Source organism: Delphinus delphis, chromosome 21 (genome assembly GCF_949987515.2).
Source record: "Delphinus delphis chromosome 21, mDelDel1.2, whole genome shotgun sequence".
Classification (NCBI taxonomy): domain Eukaryota; kingdom Metazoa; phylum Chordata; class Mammalia; order Artiodactyla; family Delphinidae; genus Delphinus; species Delphinus delphis.
This window is the reverse complement of record NC_082703.1, coordinates 1,479,289-1,490,032: the sequence shown is the minus strand read 5'-3', so window position 1 is coordinate 1,490,032 and position 10,744 is coordinate 1,479,289. Positions and strand designations below refer to the sequence as shown.

Sequence of the window (10,744 nt, the reverse complement as noted above, 5' to 3'; positions counted from 1 at the left end):
ATATCTATATACACACACATATATAATGTATATGTAAGCATCTATGTAAAGTATATATATAAGTATATATATAAATATATATATATATATATACATATACAAAGTGTATATTTATACTTCTTCAGATTTTTTTCCATTATAGGTTATTACAAGATATTTAATATAGTTCCTTGTGCTATAGAGTAGGCCCCTGTTGTTTTTCTGTTTTATGCACAGTAGTGTGTATCTGCTAATCCCAAGCCCCTAATTTATCCCTCCCTCCGCTTCCACTTTGGTAACCATAAATTTGTTTTCTATGTATGTGAATCTGTTCCTGCTTTGTAAATAAGTTCTTCTGCATCCTTATTGTTAGATTCCACATGTAAGTGATATCGTGTGATACTTGTCTTTCTTTGTCTGACTTCCTTTAGTATGATAATCTCTAGGTCCATCCATGTTGCTGCAAATGGCATTATTTCATTCTTACTTATGGCTGAGTAATATTCCATTGTATACATGTACCACATCTTATATATATACCACATCTTCTTTATCCACTGATCTGTTGATGGACACTTAGGTTGCTTCCATGTCTTGGCTATTGTGACTAGTGCTGCTTTGAACATTGGGGTGCATGTATCTTTTTGAATTAGAGTTTTTGTCTCTTCCAGGTAGATGTCCAGGAGTGGGATTGCTGGATCATATGGTAACTCTATTTTTAGTTTTTAAAGGAATCTCCATACAGTTCTCCACAGTGGCTGCACCAATTTACATTCCCACCAACACTGTAGGAGGGTTCCCTTTTCTCCACACCCTCTCCAGCTTTTATTATTTGTAGCCTACTTGATGATGACCATTCTGACCAGTGTGAGGTGATAACCCATTGTAGTTTTGATTTGTAATAGAACTTTTTAAAATGAAAAGTATAATTGTTGAAATTGAAAACTCAATGGATAGATTAGTGTATTAATAGTAGCTGAAGAGAGACTATATGATTCTAAACGTATAAACTATGGGAAAGAGATAAAGGGATGTGGAAGATAGAAGGAGAAGTCCACCAAACGTATAAGCAGAGTCCCGGAGGGAGAGAATAGAAAGAGGTGATACTTGAAGAGAAAAGGGGACTTCTGATGAGAGAAAACTTACCAACAGGATAAATGAAATTATTTGGATACGCCATAACGAACTACAGAATATCTAAGCAAAGAGAAGGCCTGATAAGCAGTGAAAGACAAAATGCAGGTTTCCCACAGAGGAATAACAACTAAACTTACAGCAGCCTTCTCAACACACAAAAAGGAGACAGAAATGGTGGAATGGTATCATCAATAGCTGAATAACAACGTAGAAAAACTATTTTAAGAATAAGAGTGAAATAACAACCTTTTGAGATGAAGGCCCAGTGTTCCTAGGAGCAGAACTTTATGAAAGAAACTTCTAAAGAACCTACTTCAAGATCAAGGAAAGTGATCCCAGAAGGAAGGTCTGAGACACAAGAAGGAATTGCAGGAAAATAAAGTAGAAAACACGCAGTTTATAATAAAAACGATGTCTAATTGTGGAATTAGAACCAACACAATGTTCTTGCATTTGGGGGAAAAGATTAAGATATTGACTACAGTTAGGCTTTGTTTACTCCAGAAATATCATTGGCAAAAATAGTAATAGAATATTTAGCTTCCAAACCAGAAGAAGAAAAAAAGGGGATAAAAAAAGTGAATAAAAGTTCTGTTAATTTTTTTAAAAGGCAAGGAAGGGGAAAAAAGTGGCATAGAAAAAGTAAGACCAAAATAATAACGTAAGATCATATAAGCAAATCTAAATATATCAATTATCACAATGAATATAAGTGTTATCATCTTACAAGTTAAAAACAAAGTAAACCAAAGAGAGGGGGAGGGAAAAAATTCCAACTATATACTATTTATGAGACATACCTAAAACATTAATACACCAACAAGTTGAAGTAAAAGAATAGAAAACAATATAACAGATAAACACTTATTTAAAGCAATATTATATTCAATACCTTTTTGAATAAAGAAAACAAAACAATGCCCCAAATCTTAACCACAATTATTTTCATTTTTATAAATCCCTCTATCTTTTGTCCCAAGCTTCCATATTTTTATATTACTGTATTTGTGATATCCATTTAATTTTAATTCTGTTTTTTATTTTTAAAATTATAACATCATAATTTCCCAAGCTTTTATGTAGTTTGTATAATATAATTTCATAATAGCTATTTTGACCGTTTTTATAATTCAATTATGTTTCCTGCCCGAGCTTTCTAGTAGTGCATTTTATAAGTTTACTACCAACTCAATGAAGTAAAAATTCATTTTATTTGTTGCTTAATCATTAAACTTTAGAATCCATGTGTCATGTGAATATGTCTAGATTTGGGGGGTACCCATGTTTCTCTTACACAGGCCACTCTGATTTTGTGGGTTTTGTGGTCCCTCTTGCAGGCTGAAGCCGTGCCCTCTTTTGCACATCCTCACGTAGCACCACCTGTCCTGCGGATCATCTTAACTGACTCTTCCTGTTCTTTTCGAAGAGGGTAGAGGGCTGCTCAGCTGGTTGGGAGTTCGAGTGGGGATACAGGGCCTTTGGACCAAGTCCCAAGACAGTACAAGACTGAAGCAGAGGCCCTCAAAATACCAACACCAGGGACAACAACAAAAATGAGTGTTATCTGTGCAGGACTTCCTATGCGCTGTGCACTGTTTAATCATCTTACAGACAGCATTGCTTAGTGTGAGTCCATGAAGGCCTTGAATACCTGCTCAAGTCCTCTTTCTACTCCTCCCTTCTTTGTTTCCAAAGAAATCAGAGCCAAGTGACTAGGCATTCAGGCCTCTTGCCTGTTTGTAGAAGCTGTAAAATTGGCATCAATACTTCCATTCATCTGCCTCTCTTCTGGGTCCAGAGGGCATGATGACAGGATGGATTATGAAACAAAGGGGTGTTAACTTGGGAGCAGAAGGCCAAAAAGAAAACTCCAAACAAACAAACCATAGAGGTCAATGCTAATGAGTAGAGAACCGGCTTGTAACTAAGACTCTCCCAGGCTTTGAGGAACTTAATAAAATTAGATTATGTTTCAATGACAGGCATTGCAGCAAAACTGAATAATAATAACACATTTAGTGCAGCACATAGAAATTACTTGTGTGCATAATTATGGATCTACACAAACTAATGGACCAGTTGAACTCCTCCCTGATCTCTGACTACAAACCTTTGTTTCCCTTCTAGGAATTGGAAAAAAGTCAACGTGTCAGCAGTTCATCTATTTCTGCCTGTTGGTTCATCATGCAGAAATTAAATGAGGTGCATAATGTAAATTTAGATGTCAACATTCTGTTGAATTCTAGAAAGATGCATTAAAATGTTTAGTTTGCATCATATTTCAACAGATTTGTGTCATTCTAAGTTTGTTAATTTTGGCTTATGGAACACTGAACATTTGCATAAATCTAAATTCTACTGAGGACCCTGTGCTAATACCCTGTGCTTCATATTATTTTTCCAAAGAACAAGCTTGATCTGTTCAATCCAATCTTTAAAATCTTCATTATATACTTTGGAAAGCAATATTCTCTTCGATCTTCAGTATTCTGCCATTAAATCAATCTTGTGAACTGGTCTTAGTAGTTTTATCTTGCAGGCTAATCATTTGACACCAACATTATCACGATGTATTAAAAACCAAACCAAAGCAAAGCAAAACAAAAAAAACAAGGTTCATGTTGCCAATCACACGGTTGGTCTCTGCTAGAGTACCTTGGGACCTCCTGACAAAGGGCACACATCTGGGAGCAGAGGCTCGCCAGGCTGGAGCTCTGGAGCTTAGCTGTGGACGAGCACGTCTAAGTGGGCTGTCCTGGGCCCTGCCCAGCCGATAACAGCAAGCATCATGATTACTGTGTAAAGAAAGTGAATTTTAATGTTGTGCAGCACGATATGAAATGATAGCTTATGAAAGCAGCCGACAGCGTGTGCTGCATGAGGGCTCATGAATGGAAAGCTTACCTTGAAACTGGCCCCCTACCCTCTTAACATCCCCACGTATCTAATCTAAGCCTCATCCCCAGACTAAGGCCACTGTAACCCTTCCTTTGCTTTCTTGCTTCAGCCTCATCCCATTTCAACTGCTCTCCACAATCAATCTTCCTACAATAAAGCTACTGTCCTGTCCTGTCCCGATGGGATGACTGGAGTTCACACGTTTACCTGTTGAATCAGGTCCAAGTGCCTCGATCTGGCTTTACATCACTCTCCCTTTCTCCCTTCCTTCTTCCTTCCCTTTTTCCTTTCCTCCCTCCCTCTCTTCTCTTCTTCTTTACTTTTGATCTACTGAATTATAATCTACACACAGAAAAGTGGACGCATCGTAAGTGTTGCCTGGCTCAGGGGACTCTCACAAACTGGACACACCCAGGTGACACCCAGATCAGGAAGGAGAGCCTGACTGGCCCCCAGAAGTCCCTCCTTGCCCCATCACGGGAGCTACTCACACAGTCTAAAGGGAAACACTGTCCCACCTTCTAAGAGCAGACATTAGTTTGGTCAGGCTTCCTACATGCAAGACTCAGGGGACGGCTCTGACTTGGGGGCCTGAGGATGCCTTGGCCCCCAGGCCTGTGGCAGCGAGTCTAATTCAAGGCCCTGCTCTGGTGGATCTGGATGCCCTGTCATCTGCCTTCATCAGAACTTGCTCAGGAACTGCCAGCCGGAAGTGTCAGGGTGACAGCTGGTGAGAGCTGGGCAGGGAGGGACTGGGGACGAGTTGGGTCTGATGAGGAAGACGTGGAGCTAATGTCATAGGCAGCGTGGTCCCCTACCACCCCCAGGCCTGCTCTTCAGCCACTTCTCTACCCTCCCACACAATTGCACATCCCCGAACAAAGTCACAAAAGGCAACTGCGACAGTGGCATTCAACCCATAGAGTCCCCAGTTGACACCAGGGCTTTTGCATCCCAAGTGGAATGCCTCCAGAGAGGGGCTGGGGATTCCCTAACGCTGCTCCCATCTCAACAACTGTCTTCCTGTCTTCCAGCAGCAGAGACAAGAAAATATTGTTTACCTGTGATTCTTTTTAACAGCAATTCAACAAGTGCTATTAGTTGTTGCCTTATTCTAAAGTTGAGATTTTCTTAGGCATCTATTGAAAATGTAACATAAAAATAATAAGTTAGGTATCAAAGAAAAGTCAGGAGGTTTATCATAACCCCAGCCTAACTCTACAACCACTTTAATTTGCAGATCACCTCCCGGTCCTGTCCACACTCACTCCAAGTCTTACCCTGTGGTTACCACAGGTTCACATGAGGACATTGTCTTTAAGTGGCCTTTTGTTTATGCAAACAAAAGGGATGCTTTACAGAAAATGATCTCTCTACCAAAGGGATAATTTTAATACAGAATCATAAAATTCTGCCTTTCTTTTCTGACATAGCCTCAATCTCTGTTCAGGGAAGCTGTGTAGCTGGGGAAAACAAATGGCAATGACGCCAGTCCCTGCGGAGCCTGGGTTTTGTTCCTGTCAGTTACTGTTTAAATAAACATATGGATGTCAGCTTAAACTTCTTATGCCTCAGAATCTCCAGGAGTAAAGTGCAAAGGATGAGACCTATCCCACCCACCTCACAGGATGTTTGCTTCACTCAGTAAACCTACACGGAGTCCCAACCGCACAGGCACCAGGCCCCTCGCTGGGGACTGCGGACACGGCAGTGCCAACACCTGCATGCACCGGGCATCGGACAGGTGCCGGCTCCGGTCCAGACGGACGATGCCCCCTCAGGAGGGGCTGCAGTCAGTCCCTGCCCGTCCTCACCCTCGTGCTCCCTGAGAGCAGCTCCCGGGCCTCAGGATGGACGCAGCCATGTGAGCTCTCTGAGCGGCCCCTGTCCCTTTCCCCGGACTCCCTCCACAGTCCCTCCCCAGTTCCCCCCGACCTTCACCAAAGCCTCAGGGGGGGCCCAATGCTCCCTTGGCCTGGAACCCGCATCCCAGGCAATACAAAACCCGTTCCCCTCCCCAGAAGGGAAGCATGGGGGCCTTAGAAACACAGGGGTCCCCCTTTGAGATACATCACCTCCCTCAAAAATACACAGAAAAGGGCTTCCCTGGTGGCGCAGTGGTTGAGAGTCCGCCTGCCAATGCAGGGGACGTGGGTTCGTGCCCCGGTCCGGGAAGATCCCACATGCCGCGGAGCGGCTGGGCCCGTGAGCCATGGCCGCTGAGCCTGCGCGTCCGGAGCCTGCGCTCCGCAACGGGAGAGGCCACAGCAGTGAGAGGCCCGCGTAATGCAAAAAAAAAAAAAAAAAAAAATGCACAGAAAAAAGGTTTTCTGCTGAGCAGGGGAAAAATTGTTTTGAAACATTCCATTTCGAATTCCACTGACATAAATCCAGAAGCCAGAGTGGTTGTTTCTGATTGGAAGTGACTTGCAGGATTTTGCAGAAAGGGTGGCTTTTGTGTCAGGCATTGGAGACAGATGGGACTGAAATAGGGCATCTCCTGTGGGGCGCTGGGGGCAGAGGGCAGAGGTGGGAGGATCCAGAGTGTGCTTGGGGACCGTGAGGACCCAGAAGCACACAGGGCACACTGGAAGGGCAGCCGCCCTGGACGACAAGGGCTGTGGCCCGAGACGGCCAGGCTGAAGCCCACCCTCTAAGAAGCCAGCAGGCTCATCGCTGTGCACGCAGCCAGAGGCCCTGAGTCCCCACCTCCCTTCACCTGAGCAATCACTGTACACCTCTGTACAGACCCTGATGCGCCTGAGTCTGCCTTCTGTTCATGGCCTCTCCTCTGAAATGGGGAGGTTCTCTGAGACGGCTCTCCCACGGACACTCAAGGCCGTTTTTCCTCCCATATGCCATGTAACCGGGGCCCACAGGAAGGGGGGTGGCTGCTTCCGTGCCCACCTCTGCTACCTCCACACAGTTGCACCCATTTTCCTGTCAGACCTTTGCCTCTGACGTTCATGTGACTCGGACATGCTACCCACCCCCTCCCTGGGCTTCTCCCCGGTTTCTGTCATCTCTCAGTCACCCTCTTCACTCACTGGTTCCTGGGCTTCCTTCCACTCAAATTCCATCCTTTTTGTGACTTAGACATTCCCAGGGGAGGCCATCTAGGTTCCCCAGCATCTCGGTTTTTTCATGTCGTGTCTCAAATGGTCTTTTCTTCCCTCTCCAGCAGCTGCCCACTCTGACAGCTGCCCCCAGACACTGCCCCTGGACACTGCACCACCTCTGAAAGCTTGAAGGCCAACCTCCAGCTCCCAGACCATCCATGTCCTTGTAGTTTAGTTATTCAAGTATCCCTCCTCGTGGGCTTCCAATCTCATCATGACTCACACTTCATTGAATCTCCCATTTCTTCCCTGTCCATCAGTAGCCTCATGAATGGCTCCCCTCTTGCTTAGATTCAATCCCATTCTCCACCATTCTAATCATCATTTACAGATGCCCTAAATTCCTTTATCTTTCATGGCTTCATGCATGTGCTATGGGCAGGTATCCCAAGCAGCAGCATAAGGGATGGATTAAATCAGAAAGAAATTGGAGGCAAAGCTGCTGGGAAGAAAAAATGATTCAGCAGATAAGTATATTTATATACATATATATTCTTTGAATATATATATACACATGTATTCTTTAAAAAGGTAAATATGTTGTGTAAATGTACGGTTGAACTAAGTTACATATAGTAATTAATTATATTCTTCATGAAGAATTAGCAATATTTGACTTGATCAAATAGTTCAGCCTTGGATATGTCATGTTCAAATGATCAATTTTTGAATGACTGCCCCAAATTATCTCAAATATATTTATGCCCACAAGCTGTAAAACATTTATAGTTGTGGTATGGCGGCTAATCGGGCCTCAAAGTATCTTTCCACAGTAATTGGAAAAAGCCTCCCATATTCAGCTGGCTATTTTTAAACACAAGCAACGTCTCACTCCTTCCAAATCAGATTGCTTTAAACTTGGAGAACAAGGGCCCTTATTCAGGACATGTGTGTGCCAGCTCTAAGGCCCAGTTTCTTCAAAGTATCTGGATTGAAACAGTGCCCGGAAAAAGTGATTAAAGTAGCTATGAGTTTTGAAAACTTCGAAAACAGTCATACAGATTTTAAAGATGTATTTAAAAACAAATAAACAGAAACTAATTCTACCCAAAGTACCTGGAAAAAGAAAAAGGCCAAGGAACAGCTTAACTCTAAGTGCCAAGAGAAATGAGCAGCTGAGAAAGAAAGGGGTTTCATTGACTCAATGCCCAGAGGCCACCTCTGGCAAAGCGCTTTAAATGGCTATTTTATTCATGTGTTGTCTCTAAATCCAAAAATGTTAAGTGAAGCCAACACACCCCGGAGTGTTTGGTTCTACGTGGTGATGCTGAGGGCAGAGCTTGCTGAAGCTGCTGCAGGGTTAGGGTACCCGTCTCATGCCCACCTCCTGGGCATCCCCAGCACGGTGGGAACCAGGGAAAGTGCTGGGAAAAGAGCAAAAATGACAGAGCGCCTGTGAAAGGCAGCTCAATAAATTAGTTTTTGTTTTAATTGTTAGGGCAGAAAGCATTATAATAATCCCTGGTAGTTCTGGGACTAAGAGTGGTTTATATGAAGAAACTGTAGTGAAAAGAAAGGGAACAAAATAGTTCTGGTAAAAGAAACTTGAGAGATTTCTACCACACATATTCAAGATCTGACTAAGTAATTTTGTGCTGGTATAAACGCTGTACTGATGACGTGCCTTTGCCACGTTCTCGGACCAGGACTACCTCCCGGGTGTCTGGATGGCAGTGGGACCTGCGGAAGGCCCCGCCGCCGCAGCTGAGACAGGTTCTAGCCAGGCCTCCATCTATTTCAACTCTGTGACCTGGAACAGGTAGCCTCCCTTCGCTGACAGTTCTTTCCTCTTCTTAGACTGACATGTTGGCGTCCACCCTAGGAAAGAGGAACGCCATCTCTGGAACTAATTAGGACAGAGTGTGCAGACGTGGATGTGTTAGGATGTAGCCAAGGGCCAGCCCAGCTTGACTTCATCCTTTTTGTACACTCATCCACTGGGGAAGAAGCAGGGCCCTTGACAAGAGAAGGTTGGGACAGGGTCTTGGCGAGCAGACAGAGGGTCAGGAAAGGTTGGAAAAGCACAGTAACATTTACAAGCACAGACATGCAGTGACCCTGACGCTGACTCCCTGAAGTCAGCAGCATTTCCCAACTGTGGAGCTAGAAAATGGAAACCCTGGTGCAGTGGGCGTTCCAGAGAGGGCAGGGTCAGAAAAAGGTCCTCCTGTCAAACGTGAAGAAATACGGCAGAGTGCCTGCCCTTGTTGAAGCTTCATGGAGCACCTTAGCATAGTAAAGGCTCTGACAAGTCCTGCAGCAAAGAAACAGGATTTACTGTTTAATCCTGAACTTGCTGGACTATAGAAACTCTAACAGACATGTCTGTTAACATTTCATTGAACACAGTAGATAAACATTGCTCTAGGGAATAAAAATCCAAGCTCCCTAACATGGCACGTGATGCCCTGCGGGGTCAGCTCCCGCTGCTGTCTGCCTCAAACCTGACAGGGCACCGAGCCCAACCCCCTTGAGACTCATCGCTACCCTGCCTCGCAGTTCCGCAAGCCCCGGCCGGCCCTGCACATTGCAGACCTCGGGTTTCTTTGCGTGTTTTGTTCATTGCGAACACAAATACTGTCCCTCCTCTTTCACTGGCTAATTCCTATACGTTTTTGTTTGTTTGTTTTTTGCGGTACTCGGGCCTCTCACTGTTGTGGCCTCTGCCGTTACGGAGCTCAGGCTCTGAACGCGCAGGCTCAGCGGCCATGGCTCACGGACCCAGCCGCTCCGCGGCATGTGGGATCTTCCCGGACTGGGGCACGAACCCGTGTCCCCTGCAACGGCGGGCGGACTCTCAACCACTGTGCCAACAGGGAAGCCCCCTATACGTTTTTAAGACTGGTGTGAGCCACGTGCAGGAGGACACGTCTTTCAGGGACATATTGTAACCTTGAGTAGAGCCATCTATGCATCCGTGCACAGCAGTATCCATCCTACAAACTGCTTCCTTGTATAGTATCTCATTTAGTCCTTGCTTCTATTCCGCAACGGAGACATCATTACCATTATCATTTTACAGATGAGAAAACGAGGATCAGAAAGCCCAGTGACTCGCCCAAGATCACCCGTCGGGTCCGGAAGGGGCAGGGCCTTCTCCCTCCGAGCCGGGGCTGCCAGGGCGGCTCCTCGGTACTGGAAACCCTCAGCCTTGAGGCGCCTCTTCCATCAGGACTCTTCAGGAGGCTCTCTCCCTTCTCTCCTCCTCCACCATCCCGCCCACACCATGGCCGCCTATCCGATGGGCCTCTGGTGACTCAGAGGACTGAGGACAGAGTCTCGGGGCGGGGGGGAAAGGAAACTCATTTGTACCCGGTGTGCACATCTCTCCTCACAGCTGCTGCTGTTCCCAATTTTCTGCTTGGCTGGATTTTTTTTAGTGTTAACTGGTTTTTTCCTCTTGCTAAACTCAAAACAAACCAAAAAAGCACAGTCACATAAGTGTACACGTGCGAACGTGTTTCTTTCAGAAGCAAATATTTTGTAATAACAAAGAGCTGGAAAGGATGAAAATTATCTTTAAAATTTTTTACGTCACTTACGCTATTTTAGAAGTAGAAAGTGACTAAAAGAAACGGCTGCAACTACAGCTGGAAACACTGAGCTCATTA

At 44.8% G+C, this 10,744-nt stretch overlaps 1 long non-coding RNA gene across 1 annotated transcript; it reads right to left on the bottom strand.

Moving 5' to 3' along the window:
- Positions 1-3,778: 3,778 nt before the first annotated feature.
- LOC132417595 (uncharacterized) lies at positions 3,779-10,176 on the bottom strand. The gene is made up of 3 exons (XR_009517887.1): positions 10,140-10,176; positions 5,076-5,153; positions 3,779-3,911 (listed from the first exon to the last, which is right to left on the bottom strand). It is a non-coding gene; the product is annotated as an uncharacterized lncRNA (long non-coding RNA).
- Positions 10,177-10,744: the final 568 nt, after the last annotated feature.